Genomic DNA, 25,734 nt, shown 5'->3' with positions numbered 1-25,734 from the left:
AAGTAGAACGCGCCAGCTAATAATGACAAAGGCACGATTGTTGCTGTCGCTAAAAGTACATGTACATATGTACACTAACATGTGTGATAGACATGTGCAAAGTTTCAGGTAGTCTATTAACAGAGAAAACAAATTGACATCTATTTCGATAAATGTCTGGTGTTATTTTCGTACCACACGGTAGGTGGTAGTGATTGAACGATATCATGAAGCTGTGGGGTATGTCAGTGAAAAACGTAGCTTTTATGGTAACTTCAAGCTGTGCTGACAATCACACAGCCCTAGAATAGGTTCGTACAGGCATACCCTGGTCTTATAGGACCGACGCCACTGAAATAGGAGCGTCCTAGCGATTAGTGTGAATCGTAAAGCCATAGAAACAAAAACTTCACAATGAATAGTAAGAGCATAGCTACCCCATTCAACGTATTCGAGGTTTAGAGAAAGCTAAAGGGGGTATTAGCTTGCAACGTGACGCTAACGGTGTTCCTGTTTCTGTTCCTCTTGCTGCTGCTGATGCTGATGCTGTTAGTGGGACCGAAAGGTTAAGAATACATCTGATAAGACACGCTGACGTGCACGTATGTCAAATAGAGAAATGAGTCTGTCTAATCGTTGTCAGCTTTGTACGTTTGTATTGCCGTGTGCATCCTTTCACGCCGTATGCTGTACGCGCATCTAAACCTGGATTGCTACAGGACAAACGGTGCAGAGGCAAGAAATTGGTACGTTCGAAATTGCTAAAATCAAACAGCCAGGATCGATGAGCTGCGTCGACTTTGAAGACTCTTTGGAGCTAGGTGGTTATTTTTTCTAGGTATACAAGTTCGTGAAAGGACAAGGGGATTATGCTAAAGATTGTATAAACACATCTTCAATGTTACAGTCGTTTTTTATGATCATTATTGTCATCAAATGTACGAGAATTTCAGATAAAGCGGATTTGATTACGTATAAGCGCACACAACCAGCAATTATGTATGGGAGCTTCGATATGGGAAACTCCTAAAGGTATCTATCTTGTCTGTGACCACCTTCAATGTTTGTTTTACGTAAGCGACTCGCATTTTGACGGTAGACTATCGCTCGTCCCCTTACTTCTTTACAAATATGTAGCTTCGCTCGCATTTCTGCCCCCACTATTGCCCCTCCTCTAGTATACGAACATCGATATACGAAACAGTACCACACCCAATCTTCTTGGGTGTGGTTCTTTTGGGCGAACTTGTCCAAGGCAAGACGCGTATAATGTACCTTCCAGTGTAATGAACCAACAAGTGTTTCCCTCTTCACCCCCCATTCGAGCAGTCTGCCAGCCCATTCAAGAGCCGCTTTTCAGCGTCGTCTTCTCTTTGCCTGCATATTAGCCAGTTGACACTTGCTGCAAGTGCGAACACACACAGGTAAAGCATTTTGCATCCCGTTCCCAGGATCCCTTTCGTCGAATCGCAGAAAGTAGACGTATACCGGATTGTCTATAACTGTACAAGCCATCATGCTTGGCCCGACCACAGGTTACATTTAGCATTAGCACTGCCGGTCAGAGGGCAGGACGTTTCATGAAAACGCAATTTAAGTTTTTTCCACCATACTTCTTGTGGATATATACGCACACCTGTACGTAATCGTCATTCATAGAACAGTTGGGCAATCAGCTCCTGACACCGCCTTTCATCAGCGTTTGGCAACTCCCAAGCCAATTCTGCCGCTTTGCCTTCTGCCGGCATCCGCTACCGTCAAATCACTTCTGGAGTAATGCACATGAGGCCAGGGTGCACTATTATGTTCCATAGACGACTCTCATAGCAAGCTCTGCGGGTGCAGTACCAGATGCACCCCCATTAAGCCATCGAATAACATAATTTGCTATTAGTGGACTTAGCCAATATTCAAGCTTTTCGATCGTCTCCCTTCCCTTGTAGCTGCTCTGCTTCCGTCCTTAGTGGGTACACAGCCTTTCCGAACCCAGAAGTGCACTCTGTTAGACACTCAATCCGTATTGAGGTATTGATTGCGCCATACAAGACATACATACACACATATATTGGCAGGCCTCAATCGAATTGAGCACATAAACACATATTCTGCTGTTTAAGGCAAATCTATGTTAACGGAGACAACGTAAGAATACCAGATATAGATGGGTTGTATTTTTAACACAGCTGTTATTTGTAGTCGATATGGGATAATCAGTTAATGACGACATACCGTTCACTTGTCGATTCCCTTTTCATTCCGCCCGCGCCTATTTTTGTTGGCAATAACCGGATTTTTACGCGGAATAGCAAATCATCATCGAACGGTCACTGCTACACCGAATATGCTACCCTGCTCCTAATCTATGGCTTTAAGGAGACATTGAACAGAATTATATAGATATATATTTGGATAAGCGCGACAGGATGCTGTCTTAATATCATTATCTTCTAGCACATAGTTCGGTCCATAATCTTATAATGGTGAACTTATGTGTGCGTTCGATATCTCCTCAAAGCCATAGATTAGGATCAGGGTAGCATATTCGGTGTAGCAGTGACTGTTCGATGATGATGATTTGCTATTTCGTGGAAAAATCTGATTATTGCCGATGGGATTAAGGACGAACAAAAATACGTACGGGCGGACTGAAGAGAAGATAAACGCGATTGGGTGTGTCGTCACTAGCTGATTATCCGATACTAATTACTGGTACGGTTATTTTTTAGCGTGACGAAGATACGACCCACCTGTATCGGATATTCCTATATTGTCGGAATCGAACAGCAGAACGTACGTGGTGTGTCTACACGCTATGCACATTGACTAACGAGGATAATACTGGAAAACAGTCAATTCAAAACATTGCCATGCTCCTCATCACATATCTGATAACCGAATTGGACGCGTACGCTTACCTAGAAATTGTACGCATGAAACACGCTACAACTATGGCCTCTTGATTTCTACCAGACCCAGACAATCCGTCCATTTCGCACCAAATCAAAGATCATCATCATTTCGATCATATTTAGCCATGGTATATGTAATAAACCTTAAATACACGGCTGATCAGCTTTCGGGCGCACTCTTTCGCTACAACATCAAAAAATCTCTTTACAGTATATATATATATATCGTAAGATTAGCATTATCGAGTAGACGATGTCGTAAGCACTCAGGTAATCTAGGAGCTGTTTGGTGGGTGGCAGTGTGCCTTAAAGGTCGAAAGATCACATACAGATGGGGCAACGACAGTAGCGGCTAAATCCTTAGCAATAATGATAATTAGAGATACCTGTTTGCACTGTTTTCCAAGAACGAAAATGATAGAGGACCACATGGCTTGGTCAGTTCATCTTCTTAGCCGTATCTCCCCCTGTCGAAACGTCTGGAGTCTGTCTGACAATATCCAGCGCCATTTAAAAACCCTGGCACCAGGTACTCCTGGCACACCGATTGAACATTGGGTAACCGCTTAGATTATACAAAATTAATAAACTTGCTGTTATGGCAGCAGAGATCTAATTACGGATTCTTCATACTTTGGCTACCGAGCCGCAGATAGGGTTACTCTATTTTGTCGCACGTAGAATAGAATTGAACAACGATAACACCGGCCACGATGAGGATCAACGGAATCGTCCGTGCCCATCGTTCAATGGCATACACACGTGCATTGGTCCAGCATGAATTGACTACTGCAACAGTAGTAGCAGGAACTGTCGACATTTAGACAACATGGACGTGTTGTCAGCCTAGAGACGAAGTGTGGCAGCAGCTAACTTTAGAATTGGTTAGCGATTTCGAGAAGATAATTCATGTTGGATGGCAAGCAGGGGAACGTAAAACGACCGTGAAGAATTCAACTGCCTCTGTATCGTCTCGATCTTTTTATGTCGACAGAGAGCAAGCGGTAAACGCACACTATGTAGCTCATAAGAAGACGTACTACAGTTTAAATCAAAAGAGATTATGAATCCTGATACAGTCCATAGATAGCAACTGACAGGTGCACAAGTAGCAAGCTACCATAAGTGATTGAGTAGTGCCGAGAAAATCACTAACGTCATTCGACCTAAGGCACATACATACGTTTTTTTTGTATTTCTCAAAAAGATCTACACATGTACGATGACGCTTTTCGGTGAGGTGTAAAATTCGAAAGGATCACCTTGAATGCATATCGAACTGCATAGAATTCTTGTTTCGGACAAAATTTGGCTTCTGCCATGGTTCGACCAGTGCTCCAGCCTGAACTGGAAGCAGCTGCCAGAATTACGAGAATGATGCCGCTAGCCGAGATTTTAGAAAATATTTAATTCTTTGCGCTAGTGAGCGCGCAGCTGGTAGTGCAGATTAGACGCAGCTAAACGCTGAGCAGGGAAGAATAGGGCAAAAACTCGTACGACAGCAAAAGGAAGTCAGCGACAGTGGCGGCGCTTCTCTCTGTAGACTGCTGTCGGTCTCAGACTTAACGGAAACACGAATAGAACTGAATTGACGGGCGGACGTAGAGCAAGCGCTACAAGCCCAGGCGAAAACCCCAGGCGACGTTGGATTGATGGATGGATGGAGGGCAGACACCGATAAGGAGCGGATAGTGCGAAAGTCGTGCACTATCCGACGTCGGCGTGCGCAGGTTGCAGTGAAAGAGGGAGGTTAAGGCGGCCCGTTAACTTGTCGGGTTATTTGTATATACACGTGTGAGCAGGCTAAAGGGTGATTAAAATAAACGACGGTTACCTTGAGTACGCCTCTCAGCTTCAAACAGAGGAGTCTGAGGCAAGATAAACGAAAGGTTTTCATCTAATTGGACAAATAGACGATGGTTTCGAGATAGCCCAATAAAACGTCCGTACCAGATTTGACTGGACAACAGCCCGATAGCTGTCTATCTATCGAAAAACGTTTCTATGGCAGTGATCATAAACTGAGTATGGTCTCCTGGTTACACTCTCATCTTTCCCCATACACTAGCCTCGGTCCTCGAGTACTGTGAGTACGCCGACACCATCGATGCGCTGCTAGAAACAACAGGATCAACTTCCATCAATTTAATTTCTAAAATAGAAATACAAAGCGAAACTTGTAAAGGAGTACCGTAGAAGAGCTAAGACGTTCCTGTAGCTAAAACTCTAAGCTGAAATGGAGAATATATCGCACAACTTTATACAAAGATGCTAGCCATCGAGACGAAACGTAAATTATAATTTAAAATTACGCTTGCCGATTTGTATTTCTGTTGTCACGCGAGGTCAATGAAGTGTTATTAAGATGCAATGAAGTAACAGGCTTGAGATACGAGCAAGTAAAAACGCTGGACTAAAATATGGAATAGAAACATTCGTCCGAAGGTACAATAAGCCGATACTTACGCTGACAACAGTTTTAATTACTAACAACAATATTTGATATACTTTTACAAATATTAGATAAGTTTCATATTAGGAGCAGCGAACGTAGAATGCGATAGAACTTTTTTTTTTTTTAACTAAATATGCCACCCATTTCGTTATGTCGTCCAACAAAGAGAAATTGAACGCTATTAGCAGATGAATGTCGGCCTATACTAGGCTGGCTTCCACTATTATTGCTTTTCATCCTCTGAGAGAAACTAAGGTCTTCCAGCATAAACTAATTCCGACGATATTACAAGGAGCATTTGACTTGCTAAAACTTTCCATCGATGGGGTTTAAATATGTAGTCAAATGTCGACTTGTTTAGGCTTAACATCTAACTACCGTCAACTACTAGTCAACTGCCGCTTTTGGATTTTCATAGAAACCTTCAAGGGCGCCATCTGGTGCACCTGCTTACAACTAGCACACGGGCATCCAGCCAAAGCAAGCAGGATAGTCTGTACGGGCCTTTTCATTGCTCCTTTAAGTCATTACGTGAGGGAATTCCCTCAACTCGAAATATCATTTTTTAGCTTACTTCAATGCTATTGGCATTTGATACATTTACTTCACTTAACTTTAGTGGAGATGGCTATAATTCTTCCATCAGGCATAAACTCAATGGACGCTGCAGACAATTTTCGAAGAAGCCATTGCTACAGACTGTAACATCAGTAAAATGATTGACACCGTCAAACTTCTTCACAAGACCAGCCGACGGAATGCTTTAAAAGGAAATCTATCAAAAACAAGTATATCGATATAAATAGAGTATGAGAAAGGCAAAGTATCAGAGCATTTTTTGCCCCGATTTGCCCAAATATTCAACTCCCGCATGATTCTTCGATCTGGACCGTCCCTGGACTCAGTTGCATTAAAATATACGAAGTAATTATCCTATAAGCCCAGTGGAAACAACATGGGTCGCCCTCTTGACAAAACAATAAATCTAGGCAGTTCACTAAGGTCGGAAGATCAGCGCGTTATTATGAATAGCTTAGAGTATGCCGCTAAGCTACTGGTACTGATCTATCGCCATAAGCGAACCAGGAATAAACGAGAGAAAGAGAAAGGGCAAGTGAGGGGGCATTACTTTTATTAGACCGCATTAAATTTCCTCACGCTCCTTACCAATAGTTCCGGTAGCAGTACGTGCTAAAGCAAGCGACCGACGCTCTTCAAACGCGTTTGCTCTTATCTGGATTTGGAACGAAAATGCTTTTTTGTAAATAAAGACAAAACCAGTTCTAGATCGTACGGGACATGATATGTGACAGGAACAAACCAGTAGCAGCAAGATGACCATGACAGGCTTAAATCTGTATAGAATACTTTGACTTGCAGCACATTGTCAAGCATGAATATTCTTTCGTGAGGTCATATTTGTATGATATTCTTTTGCCGGAGTTATTGTGGTGAATTTTATAAAATTCATGTTGCAAGATACCTAGATGATTCCAGGTCTCTTAAGAACCAGTCATAAGGTGTATACTTTACGATCCATTATTTTTTCCATCTACAATATTTGCATTTCTATGATGCATATGGATACACTGAACCCACAATAGCATCATCACCGAAAGCACGAAGGTGATTTCTGAGACTAGCGTATACGTGTGTGTACGTGTTTCTCCCTTTTTCCTTCTACAAATCTTTGTGCGCCGCTATTGTGAGGGGTCTAACAAACACGCGGCGGCTCCAAGATGTCAATAAGCAAAAGGGCCGGCCTATGGTTAGTTGTCCTCGGGATGCTGACATTGCGGATTGTTGACAACTGCCGCTGCTGTTACTATTGCTGCCACTACCACAGCATCACTTTCGCCATCGGTAAGAGAGAAAAACGCGCATTTTTGCGTTTCCAACACAACATAATTTTGCTCGTCTAAAACCGAAGCACGACTTTCTGTACCGTAGACTATACCTCCGCTATTTACTTACTCATTCTCTTTTTTACCCCGTTTTTTATTGTTGGCCGTCTTTGGTCTTGTCATGTTGGCTTGCCACAGAACGAATGCACGTTCGGTGGCAGGAGCCAACTTTAACAATGATAGCGGATCGACCAACTCACTAGCGAACCTCAACGCATGTTGTCTGGAGTTGTTACCACTGTCTAGGATCTGATGATAAGCCTATGGAGGATGCTCATACGGCACGATCTCTTCCTATCGGCCAATGGTGATTATCAGTGGGGTGGCGTTCACGGACGCCTGGTAGCGGCCAACGACCAATACCACGATCGTCTGATTGATATCCACTGTAAATCAAAGCAGTGCTCACTAATGTTCTGTAGATAGGAGCAGCAGCTGCAGGCATAAAGCAATGCATGAATCCACAACTATATGGCCTTGCGACAGTACTAGGCTAGAATGGCCGTCTAAATGACGTGCACGACACGGCATATGGCTAGGATCATGGATATAATACGTTTAACGGTAGCCTAAACAACGTCTACTTCCGATGCATCAGACGCTGAGTTGGCCATATAACAACATGCGCGTGCACCTGCCGGAACATTGAGACATTTCCGCAAAACATAAATAGATTGACATAAACCAACGATGCAAGGAATGACAGAATCCCGTAACCTTCAACAATAGTTTAAAACCTGTTTTTGGTCTCGTAATGATGATCAAGCATGTACGCGCGTGCTTGACCCTAGCTGCTACCCATGATATTATAGCCGTTATTAATAGCAGGTGCTTGTGCTCGTGACTTACACGTCAGTCACCATTAAGCGTGGTTGACATCTGGCATCACACTAGCAAATCAGGTGGATGGCAAAAGTCATACGGGAGTCGCTATGCCACAAATTTACGACGCATCATAAATTATTAAAAACTTTATTGGCCGCATCTAAGGGCAACGAAAATATGCGCGCCTTTTCTAGTTCCATATTTTGATAACTACGCACCTGTGGTCGGTCATTACCAGAAGGACTCTGCGTATATTCACACTCATGCTATTACCATCTAAACCTATCAGCTAATCGAGAGGCTTGTAAACGAAAAAGGATACCTTGAGTTGCTAAAATCACAGTTAGCTTTGCCAGGCGTCACAGCGCGCAAGACACCACAACACAGCAAGGCAACAATACCATGTTGGTTATTACGTGGACGAAGTTTAGGAGAATTAATAAACAAGGACCTAACAGTAAAAAGAAACAAACTATGATCGAATCAGGTGTATTTAAAGCAACCTAATGATTGGCGGTTCACCTTGAGAGGTTGCTACCAATAAAGCACACCTTATATACGTATAGGTATAATAATAAGTGTCCTAATTTTTATGCACTAGAACTGTCCTTCTTCACGGTTATGTTTATTCAGTATAATCATCATCCACCGTGATGACAGTTTCAATTTAAAATTTATACCGATGCCATTTTTAAAATATGCCCATGTTAATTCTCACACAGTCCCCTAGTAGCAATCGCAGGTCACGCGATACCCGTATGTGTAAATCCATTAAGGTATCGCTAACATATGCCACATAGAAGATCTGATTCTAGCGGTATTAAATGTTGGGTTGATAGAAGATAAGAAGTCGTGAAAATACGTAGTCCTAAAACGGTTATTATTAATAAACTATCTATAGGTCTGCTCTAGGTTAGGTGCCGTAGTATATATACATATGTGTACGTAGCACTTTTTAGCAGTGTGCGGTCTGTCCTTACACTCATGTGCAATGCAACACATTTAGCTTACGCTCTTTTTTTAAAAACATATATCTTATGCATACATTCTGAATAAACTCGTATGTTATGGTAACTTAGGACACGCCACATGTAAACTACGTTAACAACAGAATATCTTAGAAGTTGCGCGCGTTGCAGTTTCTACCTTTGCCCATCAATTTTACATCGAATTCGGACGCTTAACATAACGACAAGCATAGGTTCAGCGATATGCTACGCGTAGCTGAATAGTACATGGATGAAAAAAAAACAGATCTATATAGTAGCATTAAAATGGAGACGAGATCTGAGGTTAAATCTGAAACGTGCGACTACATCCCATACCATACAGACAGGTGAGCTATGCAGCGTTCCATTTTCTGCGTTTTTCTTTGTCGCCCACGCCCGCTGCTCTGCCTATAGACTGTGCCCCCTAATTTTGTGAGCGTAAATAGCAAGTAAGGTGGGCGTAACTTCTTGCCTTTTCATCAAATCCAAAAAAACAAGCAAGGCGTTCAGTAAATTTCTTTCTCTCTCAATGAACGCTATGCCTAGGCCGGTAGCCATAGAAGCATTTTCTTTCCCAGCTTTTTATCCATTGACTCTCTAACGGTCCTAGACATTTCGTCCGACACTAAAGCCCAGGTAACATATGATGCGTATATTTTTTTTTTATTGACACATGTCCACGAACCCGCTTCCTTTCTCATGAAAACGGAGAAAAAGGATTCCAAAAACTGTTCCGTCAAGGTAGAACTTACAGAAGCGCATGGACAGTTATAGTCGATCAAGTCGGGCACTCGCAGATAATTGCGTGGAACAAAACAGCACGTTTGGGGCATTCACATACACAGGCGGATACACATTGTTAGAACGGACCCGCTCTGTGAGGGCTGCTTTTTCCTTTTAAGGACATCTCCTTTTGTTCAATATCGAGGCAGGAAAATGAAACGCTTACAATCACTCGCAATGGTTTGCCCAGACTTTACTAGTTGAGTCATCACGCTGATCCGATCCACCGGTACCGCCAGAGACATTTTAACATTCGAATATCAAAATATTGCGACAGCGGTAACAACGGAAACCGCAGGATCAGTAGCAGTACGTTGTCAGCCTTTTCGCCCAACCATTTCATTGTACTAGCCATTGGCTAAAAACGCTGGCAATTTCATGGCTCTTTTTTGTCCTTTAACTGCCGACCTATTCATCCGGCAACAAAAGAGCAGACGTTCTAACGTGTTCGAAGAGATAAATCGGAGACTACGCTAGACTTAAGTCAAGCTTAAGCTGTAACAATGCCGTTCATTAGGACTGCGTCTGGTTTGGTCGACCTGGGTGTGCTTAACTCACCTGGCGGCTGATACTGCAAGGAAGCAAAGACTTTTGAGCAGTAGCTGGGTGCTCGCCTGCCACACGGTTGATGCTTGTGGTAACAACATAAGGGCAGCGCGAGTAACGATGACCAGTGAAGCATCAGCGAAGACGTAATGGCGTTTATTCTAGTGCGGATACAGCGTCTGCGCTATTAACATCAGCAGCAACATCGCTGAAGCGCCTCGCGACTCGCAAACATTCGCGGACGCACACGTATCCGATCAATTCAGCCCACTCCGGCAGCGCACCCCGCGTAAATAAATAAGTTATAGTGGGTGTACAGTTGGTAAAGGCGGTCACAGAATCATAGTCATAAACATCTTTTTATAGTTTAGCAAATGAAGACACACGATTTGGCTACGGACTCTTAATTATGCCTTCTATTAAAGAAATCAGAACGGAATGCTGCAATGAGACACAGCGAAGCTGTGTGTATATATATATATATATATATATATATATATATATATATGCTATAAGTTCAAATATGTGTATACATTAGTTGTAACTATTCAATGTACCAGTGGTTGTATCAAAGTGGAAATCGGATGTGACCTAAGTTGGACTTTACCGTGACGTTATCAAGTTTGCTTATCCGTAAAAGCTGTCTGCCCAAAAAAAACGCCACACTTCCACAATCTGAACACTCGTTGCCACCGTAAGACTAGAACTCAACGAAAGTGACTGATTATAATGCATTATATATTATTATGCATATTATCATGAATTCTGACTGTCGTTATCGTTGGTGCTGTTGTTGACTTAATGAGCGTCGGCACCGTCCTTCGAAGCGTGACGACGTCTCTGTGCTACGGTGCGCAATCTGGCATTATCAGAACGACGCGATTGGGTACCTGTTAGTCTGTATCTAGCAAAACGTTGCCCCGCCCGTACCTATCCGAGATGACACCGATAACGCCTTCACCCTCAGCTGCCAGCTGGACGGTGGCAGAAGCACAGGACATCTCGCAGACAAAAGCCAACGGCAGCGCACAAACTTGTGACACAAATACGATCGCTTTGCTTTGATGGATTCCGCAGCTGATGTTCTGTGTAGCCATCAATGAACCGGAAAAAAGCCTGCTCGATAAGCGAGACCAGCACCCGGCTGACAGCGATCAGCAGATCCGTACAATTTGTGTGTGTGCAATGATATGTGCACATCTTTGCAAAGTGATCCACAAATGTACTTTGGTTGTTGTTTTAACCTCACTAGAAAACTGACAACAATAGCAACAATGATGACGGCCAATGGTGGAGAAGATGATTTAGTGTTGGTCTAAAGGGGTGAAGGCGGCAAACGGAAGATTCTTTGCCTCAAAATAACGCTGTGACTATCATTTCCCAGTTAGGTATTAGACCGTATCCGTAGTAGCGACAAGATAACTGAAACAAAAGAAGGACAACTTAGGTCAATAGGACACCCTAGAAATTAGATAGGGGCTGCACTAGCCCTCGTTGCCGCGCACCCTCCATACATCACTCAAGCCAAACTAGGGAGCAAACAGTAACTCTTGCCAAATGAACACTACTTTTTTATATTAACAGCTGCCTGTTTGAAATATAGTGAAGCTGAATTCCGTCCAAAGGAGGAAAACTTCACAACGATAATAAATTTTGTGATTTAGCGTAGAAATATTACGTAGCAGCTAGAGAATTAGACATTGAAGTGAAGAAAAGAAACTGAAATCTACTGGGGAAACACTTCCCCGATTAGTGTGGTATATATAGTTATACGTGTTGATCTTAGAAAGTTAAGCATCTATGTCATAAGGTTATTTATTGCAGTTCTTAGTTCCGTGTGATGCGCTTCGACGAAACGTAATTAAGATCGCTCAGATATAGAGCCAGTTAGTGTAGGAATGGGCAACATTTAAAATGCATGAAGGAAAACAAACGCATCAGGTTTAGCCTGCCATCTACCGGACGCTGGCGGCCACCTCTGCATGGTTAACTATTCGATTTATTATAAATAATTACATAGATAACGTTAAACGGCCAGTGCTAACTCGACATGAAACAGTGGCGCTCCGTAAAACATTGGCCTTCAAACTAAATTCAGTAATTGAAGAAACGCTATACACGAGCAGATCGCTTGCGTTTTCTTAATGCGAAGTGTCGCATGTCGCACCGGCCCCGACGTCGGACGTATACTAATTACACGCACGAGCCACGATGTGCAGGGTTACTGCTAATGGCAAAAATTGTGCACCGCCGGATAAGGCTCACTAAATCATAGACACAGAGCCAGATGAATAATACTGACCACCATCACATCTAAAAATAGGTCCCGTAAGGTAACTATAAAGGTAATAACTATAATTTACAACTGTCATGACCACACTACCGATGCCGGTTTTCACAAGGGAAGCCTAAGAGTAGTAAGTGCTCAAGATGAATTAACGTTGAAACAATATTTGGCCGTTAAAATACAACGTCGGCTAGTGCAACAATGGCTAACAATATGGCGAAATACAGAGAAATAGTGATATAAGTAAGCATAGAGCAAACCATCATACCATTTGCTTTCGCAAAGCGATTCGGCTGTAGGGCAGAAGAACATCGAAAACGCTTATGGTAACTGTCAATAACGTGGACGTCATTGTAGCTAAACAGCCGTTAGGTAAGCATTACTACCAACTGCACTATATATGTGACACGAACGTATTCCGATTAGAATAGTTTCGTTAGCTCGACTGGGGTTCTATAAGGTCGTGAATTTTCTCATCCAACTTCATTTAAGCTGCGGACAAATTCAGAAATCATTCTGTGCATCTCATTGCCTATCTCGACACCTGAATATCTGGACAAGTTGTGTGCTAGAGTTGTCTGAGTTAGCCTTTGTTGTTATACATTGTGTTTACATTTGAATGCAGATCAAGTCGTTCCTTACCAGTGGTTGGGCAGTATGACGATGACAGGATGAGCAGGCGCTAGTACAGCAAGCTCCTAAAGGTTAACTACCATCGTCGGGCATCGCTCGTCGAGGACCACTACAAAATGAATGATAGCGACGGTGAGCAGTTATGGATCGCGTCGAAAAGCGCGAATGGCAGTGATCGAACACGGCTAAGCCGCCATGTGCTTTTTACTGTATCGCTTAAAAGGGCAAGCGACGAGTATGATATTATTCCACCGCGACATCAATACGCTAAGGCATCGCCGCGTGCTGGCGTGTGACCGGAAAAAGCTCCCGTGCCAAAGGCGAAGATTGAAGTGGCACGAATAGTTGGACAATCGACATTGTGCCAGCGTTGTTCAGTGACTATCGTCACTAGTTCGGCTTAATCAGTAGACACCCAACTAGCACTAAGTCAAGTGGTTTAATGGTCGGTTCAACATATTTGATCTGTTATATTTTTTGTTAAATTATTCCATACGCCTAATGAAATTTTCCGAAAATATTATTCGTCTAGATAGGAAGTCTGCTAGGACAAAACGTATCTGGACAAGCAATATAACGACACCACTCCCTTCCCTCAATACACGGGGGAAATCAGTGTTTTTTAGGCAAACAGAGACTAACGGTAACGCCGGAAGCAAGTAGCAGGCGAACTTCGCGCCCCTGTTAAGATTCTGGTGTAGTTACCGCTGCAGACACGACAACAGACAGACGCACCTTAGACTACGCTCCACGATTTCAAAGCGACCCAATGATAGCTTCGAATGATTAATACAGTCGCTGCTGATTGACGGTGATTGAAAATATGTGGAATTTGTTAAATGGAAAACCCCTATTTCCCTTACAAATACGAGATAGGTCAAAGTACCACAACGATATAAGCATCGTTCGCTCTAGATGGCAAAGTGTTGTGACGTAACGAACAAGACAACATATACGCTATAGTTGCTTATATTATAGATGTATATACGTTAACAATTATCCTGCCACGCCAAGACTAATGCATCACAAAGACTCTAACGGCTAGAGGACTTCTCACCAGCAGGATTCGATTTAATCTTCCCTAGAACAATATGGCGCCTGTTTAGCATTAATCACTTCGTTTCACCCAACGGTATCGTACTTGAACTTTATTGCCGTGCAGTCTTGGGCACGATCGATTACGGTGACATAGCTTACCTATGGATTTCGACCCTAGACTGAAGGTTATGTCTCGCACCCTCCAAAATCTATGAAGTGTTCAAAAGCCATTACCTTTTAATGCTAGAGTTGATTATATGTACTTGAGAAGAGAACACGCTTCGGGGTATAAACATGTTGGTCATTGCACGTTCTCACGCCTTACTCCAATAAACTTTTCGACGTCAGCTTGATAGTATCAAACGATTGAGAGAGCAAACGGGTCGAATAAACCTTCGAATCGATGATGAGCGCAGAGCTTAAGAAGGGTTTACTTAGACTGATTAAAGTAAACTAATCAATGAAAAACTCAGCAGATGAAAATGTGGTAAAGCAATCAAAGGAACAAAAGCGTAACATACTTTGTAATTTAATCGTTCCTAATTGAGATTAGTACACACAGGAGAAATTGCCACAGGAGAAACGTGACGTACCTTCCAGATCAGTTTCATGTCCTTCAACAAAGTTTCTGCCTAACGTAATTAAATCAATTTTGACGTCACGCGTAAAGAACAGGAAACCTGACGCGACCTTCGTCTCAAAAGGAGTTCGTTAGGTCTCAAAAGACAGTACTTTCCAGTCTTTATCGTTTCTCACTCCCTAGTGACATACTTTGAGCTGATCATCGAGAGTAAGCTTGAAGATAAATCGGCTAGAATCGTGTTACTACCTTCCTCAATCCCTGGTCCGCCTTGTCCTTTTTTTGGAGTCCCTGAAAACCACTTCAGCGTAAGCCACATTCTCCTATAAGCCGCACAAAATCTTCCGCACTGAAATGAAAACAATTGCGATCTATGGACCAGCTGCTATAAGAGTGCTAAGTAGATAGGGTATAATCAAGGCTTCGACAATTCTTAATGACTAAACAGGTTTCTGTATAAGTAGCAGTGCTCTACTGATCGTGTCTGTTTCAGTTCGACTATAGTGCCGGTCAGATTGCCATCAATCGAGCGAGCTCGATTAAAGCCTAGGGAATATTTTTTGATTTATTTTAAATCAGTTTTCGGTCAGCTTGTTCTAGATGTTTTTCGTGATTGTGTAAGTTCGTATCTTCGTACCCAGAATGAGATTCCGGTTACAGTTTACCGATTTGACGTGAAATCGATTGCATATGCTAGGCAGGCCGTATCTGGTTGCTGCGTCCTACTGGTTACTTCTCCATCTTAAACGCGACTGCGATTATAGGCTTCCGTCACTTTTCGTATAACCCAGAGCCTGCTTATTAGATCTTAGAAGCTTTGACGGCGCTTAAAATGAGTATCTCTAAGGGCTTTCAATCAGAATAAATTCTATTAAAAGTTAGAACGGCCTCAGGTTGTTCAATAGGTATTTGTTGCTTAATTTTTTTCTGGTATTCTATTCTGCTACGTACTTCAAGTTATACTTCGGCTAAAATTCTGTCTGGCATTGCGGGTTTTCGTGTCAACCAAGAGCTAGCGGCAATCTGTAACTTGCGGCCTGTCTGAATAAACGTGCCCGACGGTGTTCGTTTTTGTATTTGTTTATGGTCGGCGGTCGGTCTCTACATATTGGGTGCTGACTGATATTGCCCTACTTCCCCGAGCTGTTGAAAAACCAATTCTAAGATGAATAAAAGCGCTGCTCGCCCTGGTAAGACCTTTACCTTCAATCCAATGTGCAGTGCCGTATGTTGCGTCCGTTTAAAAACCAAACGTCAAATAATTTCGGTGGACGCGTGAACGAACACGCTAAACCGGACTTTCGCCGCGGGCCCGGGCCCGGCCCCATCTAGGCCACCATGCCAAGGTTTTGTTGGCTCGTTGTCCGATCGTGCAGAAGAACGTTTCTCTGACCAACTGATATCTATTAAAATGTGGACAAATACAGTTCGAGCGACATGGTTAGATATATTGTATAGAGCGATCTTTTTTGTTGACGTTAGAAGTTTGCATACGGAAACTTAAAATAACCTTGCTATTTGCTCAAAGTCAGCCGACTCAGTCTCAATGCGGTATTAACATACTAATTGAGGTACCGAAAGAAAGGGCTGTTTTATTTGATAGTCGTATCCGCAATTCGAAAATAGTGCCAGGAGAACACGCAATAATTCCTACTTGCTACTTTTAAGAACGTAATGAAATTCAGTATCCTTCAGGGAATGATATTTAGTATCTTCAGTGGCTAAGATTTCAAAATCCTCTTTCATCATGCTTAGTCTGCCAACAATGTATAGACTTCAAGTGACCCCATTGATTTCATATGAAAGGTCCAATGAAAACAATTCAAATTCGCATCAAAGAAAAGCTGATCTGTCAGAGTGAACTCTAACATAGTATTTGGAAATCTATTTGTTGGCTCTACCCGCTCAGTACCTGTATTGTGTTCCTAACGAATGTTAATGTAAGGAATAGTTGGCCTACAATACTCGCTCTATTGACATAAAGAATAGTATAACAACAATCAAATGGTAAAACGGACAAGCAATGAGTGTGCGATGAGACAGCTCAATATGAACGCTGTACCTCCACAGAAAATCGGATCGGAACTTTATATAAACAAATAATATGACGTCGGGACAAGCATTCGATGACGAGGAGCTCCGCAGCCACTGATCGCCGACACTCGTGTTACTGGTTGATTTCGATGTCCTGTCGCTGTTGTAGGCACATTAAAAGAAAACAGCTTAGCAGATAGACACAGATTAACGATCCCGCAATCAACCGTATAGCCGAAGCTGTATGTCCTTCGTGCCTTAAGTACAGGAACAGCGTCAGCAATTCGTTGGTCGTGTCAGTTCAATATGGAACGTTGAAATGTAACGTCATGTACTGTCGCTAGAAATCGCTGAATGATGATAATTAGCGCTAAGTGAAGTTCGATCGTAAAATACGTTGCATCTAGTTATCGTTGCCACGGTCAGTTTGCTGTCGTTCGGCCTTCGATGGCCTGCTCTAGTTCTTCTATACGATACACACAAACAAAACGAATGTCAAGAACATCGACGCAATGTCGCGTTTGGTATCATAGATTATATAATATTTAAGATAAGAAAGCGGCGTAGCTCAACGAGTTCGCATAGGTTTGACGTCACGATCTCAGCAGAGTAAACAGCGAATAATGTACCGCTCATTTGCGGAGGCATGAGTACGTCGTACACGAGGGCGCACCATGGCCCGTTAGGCTCCCTGGACACTGCTCATAGCTGGGCTGAAATGAAATTGAGCTGTGAAATCTGCGTCCAAAACCACAACTTGCTCAAAGCCACTCAATTAAAGCTTAAAATAGAAAACAGCTGTTTTGAACAACATGCTATCTAAGCTCTTATAGTAGTGTTATTATTAAGCCGATAACAACAACAATACAGGACGGTGTAGAAGTAGGCTCACGATTTGGTAAGACGTCAATCTATGGTTAAGGGCAAGGCCACATAGTTCTAAGCTGGAAAGGAGGTTTGTACATGGAATGAATGTGACGTCAAGAAAAGGCAACTGGAATTTGCTACACGTTTCGTACATTTCGTTACTAACGGTCAATCCTTTTTAATTTTAATCGTACATTAATGTTTAATCCAATCGTATGGAGGATCGCGCAGCATAACACAAATGCACAGTGAGCCTTAAACGCCGTGCACGAATTTCGTCTGCTAGAAATAAAACAACAGATTTAGCTGTTTTTCCGCAGTCCTCGCTGCTAATGCCGTGTTCTCTCAATGTTAAATAGGCTGAACACTGCACAGCACAGCACTACCCATAAACAATACACTAGACGCATTATGCCATAGAAACATGTTAAGAATAAGCCATTTTATAGCAATAATGCATTCGATAGATAGGTACAAGATCGTAAAACGGCACAACTAGAAACCACAACGAACGCTGACGCCATTCCTTCTACTTTTATGGTTTGTTATTGCTCCCTATGCTATTGCGAACTTGTACTGCAGACAGAGTCAGTGAAGTTGCGGTGCAATATTTGTCTTCAAGAGATCCTGTGGTCTGTGAAATAATGATATACGTAGGGGTATACCTAAGCAGAAAATATATAAGCAACACATCCGGGCGAAGCCATACTTAAACGTGTATTGAAGACCGAACGGTGGGAAACGTCCGGTCATTGCAGTCACTGTTGCTGTTTCTGAGATTCATCTCTTATATAGAGACCACTTATTTCTCGCTAACAATTTTTAGACCTTTACACGTAAGATTCGAAAAGGACAGAAGCTACCCGAGTGAAAAAGTGGCCACGCCAGCCCAGGTTTACCCGACAAAATGCTTTCAATCAAGCCCGAGAGGACGAACGAAAAGTACCATCTCAGAGATAGTTTGCGATGGCGCAACGATTAGCAGCGGTAGTACGATTGGGCAACGTGAACGCGTGCCTGCTTTGGTATACGGGTACGCGCCTATTTAGGAGGGCAATCAAATTAAACTAATCGTGTAAATACGCTAGTACCAGGATAGACAAAAAAAGCATGTGATACACGAAATTTAGACAACTTAAGCCAAGAGAGATGTTTGGCAAAAAAGTTAGGCCGGACGCTGTCAGCACGGGAATGCGATCTCGCCAGACCGCTACGGTTATGATCATGGAAACAGCAGTGGTGCAAGTGAAACGAACAGTGGAAAAAGGAGGATTAGAAACAAAGGAAATAAGAACCCACCTCAATCTAACCCAACAACGCCACGCTCTTCAGATCGGCTAAGCGTTGGCGATAGTGACTGCGAATGGGATGAAAAAGGCAGAGACGGCACAGCGTCTGACACTGGCCAAGCCATCACTCAGCAATGATACTGTTATATAAACCGCCTGGGGCAAATAAACAAAAGCCTGCTTTCCGCTTGTCTAAAGCGGTCAATCCCGTTTTTTGACATATTACTTGAGACTTCACGAAGCGTCCACTAGTTTCAATGTTTCCATTTGCTGTTGATGTGTATATATTGAGATAGAACTTGTTGTTATATCAAAGAAAGACGTAACAGTGTTTTTTATTGGGCACGTGTTAATTGCCATATACTTGCAATGATTTAGTCGGTATTTTTTATCTGTTTAGGTATACCTTATCATACATAGCGTTACAGGCTAATCTAAGCACTCGTTGCTAATTCGAGATTATCTTCTGAAATTCTATTCGACGCTAGGATGCCACCTTTTCTAATGTTGTAACATTGTTTCACAAAGCAAATTTACACCAGATCTCATCGTTGGTATGCCCGGTTCACAAATCAGTTTACTCCATCAGCGTATGCACATACACTACGATAAGTACAAACGTACATGCCAACTTGACACACGTACATAGCGGAGAATCCGTCAGCAACGGGTGGCGCCTACAGTGTTCCGCCTAATTGTGACCTGGCTTAGTGATCACGAGCGCAGCGTTTGTGTTAGTAAGAGTTCTCTGGAAACGTGCCAGTCGCTTTATTACCTAATAGTCATTATTCGAATAGGAATTTTCCGAAAAGCTACAATCCTGATCCAAGGAAGTCGGCGAGGCGATGTAGTTGTAGTTGTGTCAATCTTTCGTCTTTCTTCTGCTTATGAGCTCGACTACAGAATAGTAAAGGAAAAATAAAAGGAAGATATAATGCGTTATATGGTCATAGGCCAAACAAGGAAAACTACAAAGAAACAAGCTAAAGTAAATATTTGACATCGCTCGGTCCAGAAAAATTCTGCACACTCTATTCTGTATGTATATGTATAGTGCGAAAAACACTGTATTCAGAGAACATGGCTCGTTTAGGGGCTAGGAACGCGTATCCACGCAGAACTGTAAGATTTACAGTGCTGGTACACGCCCAACAGTTCCGTCGTCCCCTGATATTCTTGGTCAGAGTCGGTGAAGAATGACGACCCAGCTTCTTTTTTGCTTCACTGTTGTTCATATCATACGGAAAAAAAAACACTGTTTTGACTAGCATCTGTTGGCGAATTAGCAAAAGGAGAACGTAGTTATTCTAATATTGACCCATTTCTCCTCGGATGATCCCTATCTCACCTTCTGCTGACACCATAAATCTTTAAAACCCCTATAAAATTCCTCGACTAGTAATCACAAAGCAGATCAACATTAATTACGTGGCCTTTCGCAAGACAAAATATTAATGATTATAGACTGACCTTTTGTACTCACATCAGTCTGGCGCTGAAGCACGCAAGAACCGTATGACACCTAGCAAGTGTCCCATTCCGCTGGAACGTCCCTATTTTTGCTTGAAGGGAATAGAAAGATGAATTCGGCAACGTAAGCAGCGGCGGCGCTCGAAATTTCTTCATAGCGCAGGCTAAGGTTGTTCTCCTGAAACATTCAGGAGCAACCAAGCAACCAGGACGTAGTTTAGCTGGTGCTGAAGTGCATCGTTTTTCTAGGGTCTAGTAGTTCAAACATAGAAACTAGCAGGTCTTTTCGATCCTTTGTTACCTGCGGGATGATGATCGTATGATTTATTTGATGGACACAACGTCTGTAACAGATTGGCGGGGAAGTTAATAGTGGTTGCTAATGTATTCCCACGTGTAATAGTAAGCGCTATCAAGAACGCATGCGTCCTGTCGTGCATCGCCAATATATCACTTATGGTTTGCTTGTCTTTGATAAGACTTCTCCGCAATAATTCATTCCGCGCGTTCATAAACCCCTCAAATTAACGGACACAATGTAGTACACTCTTTAGGCGATGAGTCGGGTTTGACAAGCTCCACCCACATTTCTAAATATGGGTCATTCACGGCCGCGTTACATTACATCCTTCATAGTTGATAACATACCGCATAAACAGCAGAAGCTCTACAGGACCCCTGGATGATCTAAACGTGCTCCGGGCCCACAGACACCTGTCTCGGTGCCTAACGAATATGCATTCCATATAATACAATGGAATGGTTTCATGGTACTGTGGGCCGTATCCTCGTCTGGACCACGCGCAGTCGTAAGCTGGCACTTCTTATGCTTCAGATGGCAAGATCTTGTGTTAATCAAACATTAACGAGTAATAACACAGCAAAACATTGTAACATGATAAAGAACAATATTAATGGAAACGCGACACGGGCACCAATAAATGAGAAATATTTACCTCATTTTTTTGATTGTCGAGTAAACGTAAGTTGGTAGTGTGGATTAATCGTGTGCTTGCCATGATTTTGACGCTATCATCAAATCATACTCATTTCGTCACTGCACTATTTGTCAGCACTAGAAACAACAGCTTTTTTTTTTTTTTCTTTACCTATCTTAGACAACACCGTCAAGGATGAGATCGCTAGCGAAATCTTCATGACCCCCCCCCCCCCCCGAGGCAGCCTTGATCGAGTCACATAATCTGCAGTACTGTAAAAGAGCACTAGATTATTGGCTAGGATGTTATTCACGTTGGAACTCCAGGAATTACGTCATTCATACGCCCTCTTTGCCAATAAAAAGCGCGCGCAGAAACGACGTACCCAACCAGTAGGTATTCCGTAAACCGAAAATTTCACAAATAAGAGGGACAGAAAGATTCCGTTTACTATCTATGATAACTTCAGATGAAATAGACGAAAGAGGAGAGTTTTATGTAGGAATGCATGTTTGGCTTCATTCTTGGATACCTAAATACACCCGCTCAGTGTGTACGTGGTTTTAGCGAGATGATCGGATATGCATGATATACAGAATCACTGTATGTATAATAAGGTTAAGGGCAGCAGCTTTTAGCTTTGCCAAGAGCCTAGACCACGCGTGGTGGAGCAGATATTACAGGCTGCGCCTTCATAAAAAGCATAGCGCATGAAGTCCGTGTGCATAAACCGTATCCATCTGTTGAATGATAAATCTCCTAGTGTCTAATGAGTTTGCTTATTCGGAAAAGTTTAGCATCGCCAGTCACCTTGTCTCTAATGCACATGTCTCTAAAATAGGACTTGGAACCTTGTTTCCATGACGGGTGTCTTTGTTTCTCCACGATTTAACGCTTATTATTATTATTGACATACTAACATTTCCAGTGCAATTATTGCTGGATGATGTGTAAATACGATCTTCTAAAAGTAAAAACCTCTACAATTTTTTTTAAGTCATTTGTTTCCTAGCAGCAAACCCACCAGCAACCACAATCAAATCAGCACATGCGAGAGCATCATACCAATAGCAGCGGGGCAACAATACCAACCTTTAGCAGCACAACCCAATTTACGGAAGATAAATAATAGCGGACGGGGCAAAACAGATATCCAATTTAATGCGGGAGGGCCATTAGAACAGATCATTGATAACCCGAAGTAACAAACCGTAGTCAGGTTTTCAATTGGCCTGGTTGAGTTAACTGGCATAACCTCATCCCTCAAGCATGCAGATAAAGACATATGCTATACATTGTTATTGGAGGGTTTATTAAGCTGTGCTAGTTTTGGTAACGAAGACGAAATAGTTGAAAATACTCATAGTATCTTTTGGATCAATGAAACATTGTTATTTGCATAGAGGTATACAAGTCCTTGATAGAACATAAGCATCAACGAGGGTCTGTGCGTCCAATTTTAAATTGATCCTTTGGTGTAGGAGCTCCTTTTGCTGAACCTATTTAAAGTGTATAAAGTGGCGGCGCATAGTTCTTGGGACTCACGTTTTTCACTCATATCAAGGAGTGCAGTGAACAGCGTTTGCCGAGAACGAGATGAAGTGGAGGACCTCAATTCATGGATCAAAACTTCCAAACGACAGCGGCCTTTACCAATAGTTAGTCTAGCTTACCTATTGCACATTACCTCTGGAACACTTGCAAAAACAACTTTAGAACCTTAATGTAAATTGCCGTACAGACAATTCCGTATCTTCAACTTCTTGTTGTTAGAAGACATATAAAAAAAAACATGTAAAAATACAGCAGACGCCGAGAGCGCCAACACTACCATGGTTTAACCCTCTCGGTAAAGCGTCACAGCTTCAGGGAGTACGCAGCACCAGACAGCATTTAATTTGAAACGCTTTATAAAAATGTATCCTATATTATCTTGATAGAACAGCACTAAATGGATTAAGCCAACTTCCAATGAAGCTGTTTCTTTATAAGAAAATCAGTAAGGGTAGATCTTAGTAAGAGAATGTATCTTCACAATAAATCAAAGTTCCAGAACAGGTGTAAACGATCATTCATAAGGCATCCAGTATTCGAGTAAGCAAGTATTGGACAAAAAAAACCGAGCGCCAGTTTCAGCTGCTCCAACTTACTTCTAAAATTAACATTGACCGAATGTAAAGCCAGGAGCTGCGCACGTCGCTCTACCTCTGCGTCAAGATTTGACAGCTCGTCTTGTCGTATACCTTCATTTATTCGTACGATGAACCATGTTTCGTATACATAAATGTATATAGATAGATGATGAAACGTTTCGGTGATATCCATCTGTATCGTAAACAATGCAATGACGATTACGCAGAGAAAGTGGAACCGTTTGCCTTTACTTGCCCGTCTATGAGCCCGTTTGCAACACGGACTACTGACGGTACAGTATGCGGCGATCTATGGCAATCTGCGTGCTCCCATCAACAAAATCGGTTATGACGGTGACAAAATCGGAACAGCCGCTGCCCTTGATGCGATCGTGCACGACGCCATTTACTTTATCAAAAGATCAGCAGCAGCCTTTGAGTTTCATTGAAGCTATCGAGTTGTCATTTGATGATCTACGCCATCGTCGAACATTCTGCGCCGGGAGACAGCGCCCGCGCGAGCCCGTGAACCCATATATTTATTAGCCGAGTGCGTACATGGTCTAGATGGCCACTTCGGAAGGCCGTCTCCCTTGAATAGCCGTAGCAGCCGTCAGCTTATTCCGGCAGATAAAAATAATGTCCATAGCTTCCATGCTGCGTTTCGATGAAAAACAGAACTGTTGAATGTTATACAACGATAGGCAGACATCAGCATCGGCAGTATTGACAACCGCAAAAGAAAACGATGGCAGCAGCGATCGCGCCGTCACAACGAAATGTTCTGCCGATACGAAACTACCTCGGGCAGAAACTGTACCAGCAATGCCGCTAGTGGTTACACTAATATCAGGCCGTCTTATAGACGATCTGTCGCGCGGAGAACATCTCTGCAGATTAGATGAAAGATGGCAGACAGGCGTCCTTTAGTGGATGCCGGTGCCGCGTTCATCCGTCGACATTACGCTGTTCGCTGCGGCCAATATGCGACCACCGACAGTTATGAGGGAAAAAGACAGCAAACGCAGGACTGGTAACAACCAGGGCTAGAGACGCTGTACAGTATACCACTGAGGATAGCATACTACGTGATATTACTGCTTCTATAAAAATCGCTTAAATACTAATTGTGTAAGAGTAGTTCCGTAATAAATCAGTATCGAGCTGAACATGTAAAGGTAAGTTCTTACCCAACCTGCTGTCGTTCTATTGTGCAAATGCCAATACGCGTAGTTCTGTAGTGTTGTTTAGGTTTTTTGCCTTAGTCTGCTCCATCGACCACTTTAAGGGTACTTGGCTTACCTTACCTGCAAGAAGAATACCAGAAGGAGAGGTTAGTTGACTATGATTTATAAATAACTATTGCTGTTATTCGGCCTGAAACGATTCAAATCACTCCTAAATGGCCTAGCAGCTTTTTGTTGTCGAAAGTACCCCTCACACCCAGTTCACCCAGATGCCAATCTATGCCGGATAATGCAGTTCTACAGCAATGACGTATCAATGAAGATGATAAAGAAATGAGTAAAGCCATCTCACTATTGGTACATTTGGCTTTATGCAAATAAAGGGGTGAGCAAAGGCGTCTTATTTTACGAAAATGATCCATACAGCTGTGCCGGCTTTAACAGACGCACGTCTGTGCTGGAAGAGATAAATAACAAAAAAAAAAAAAAAGAGAGAAAGGTGTCCTAATCGTCAACGTTCGGATCTTTGGTTCGTTTAAATTAATGACCGTTTTGTGGCCTATTCGAGCATGTATAACTCGGCAGATATATGTAGCTTAGCTGAAATGAAATTATATAATGAATTAAGATAGGTATTGTGTTATTGGCTATAAATGCTCCTAAATATAGGGCTATTTAACATCGTAATGATCAAAATGGAGCTAAAAAATATGATAATAGTTGTCTTGCCGTCACACGGACCGATCTCTGGCTCCTTTTTTTTTTGTTCTACTGTATTCCGTCTTAAAAATAAGGCATTCAATTGCTAAACAAGAGTCGTTTATAAACAAAGACACCAGTTATTGAAGATGTTCCACCAAAACGAAACATTAGGTTGTCTCAAAATGTC

General features: G+C 42.4%; 1 protein-coding gene across 10 annotated transcripts in view; it reads right to left on the bottom strand.

The window, feature by feature from the left end:
* Nucleotides 1-25,734, bottom strand: part of LOC111268215 (uncharacterized) — a 60,306-nt gene that overhangs the window by 15,989 nt on the left and 18,583 nt on the right. For 6 of the 10 annotated variants that reach the window (XM_022847046.2, XM_086971593.1, XM_086971592.1 and 3 more), the window contains 4 exons: nucleotides 24,849-24,965; nucleotides 20,589-20,766; nucleotides 16,132-16,331; nucleotides 15,178-15,277 (listed from right to left, as the gene is read on the bottom strand). The gene's annotated coding sequence lies outside the window, so the exon portion shown is untranslated. Of the gene's footprint in view, nucleotides 1-13,319; nucleotides 13,412-15,177; nucleotides 15,278-16,131; nucleotides 16,332-20,588; nucleotides 20,767-24,848; nucleotides 24,966-25,734 lie in introns of those variants that run through there. The other 4 variants (XM_022847048.2, XM_086971596.1, XM_022847049.2 and 1 more) reach the window with 4 other exon arrangements.

This window comes from Varroa jacobsoni, unplaced genomic scaffold, assembly GCF_002532875.2.
Source record: "Varroa jacobsoni isolate VJ856 unplaced genomic scaffold, vjacob_1.0 scaffold_1265, whole genome shotgun sequence".
NCBI classification, from domain to species: Eukaryota; Metazoa; Arthropoda; class Arachnida; order Mesostigmata; family Varroidae; genus Varroa; species Varroa jacobsoni.
Note: the sequence above shows the minus strand (reverse complement) of the source record. Positions and strands in the feature narration are given on the sequence as shown.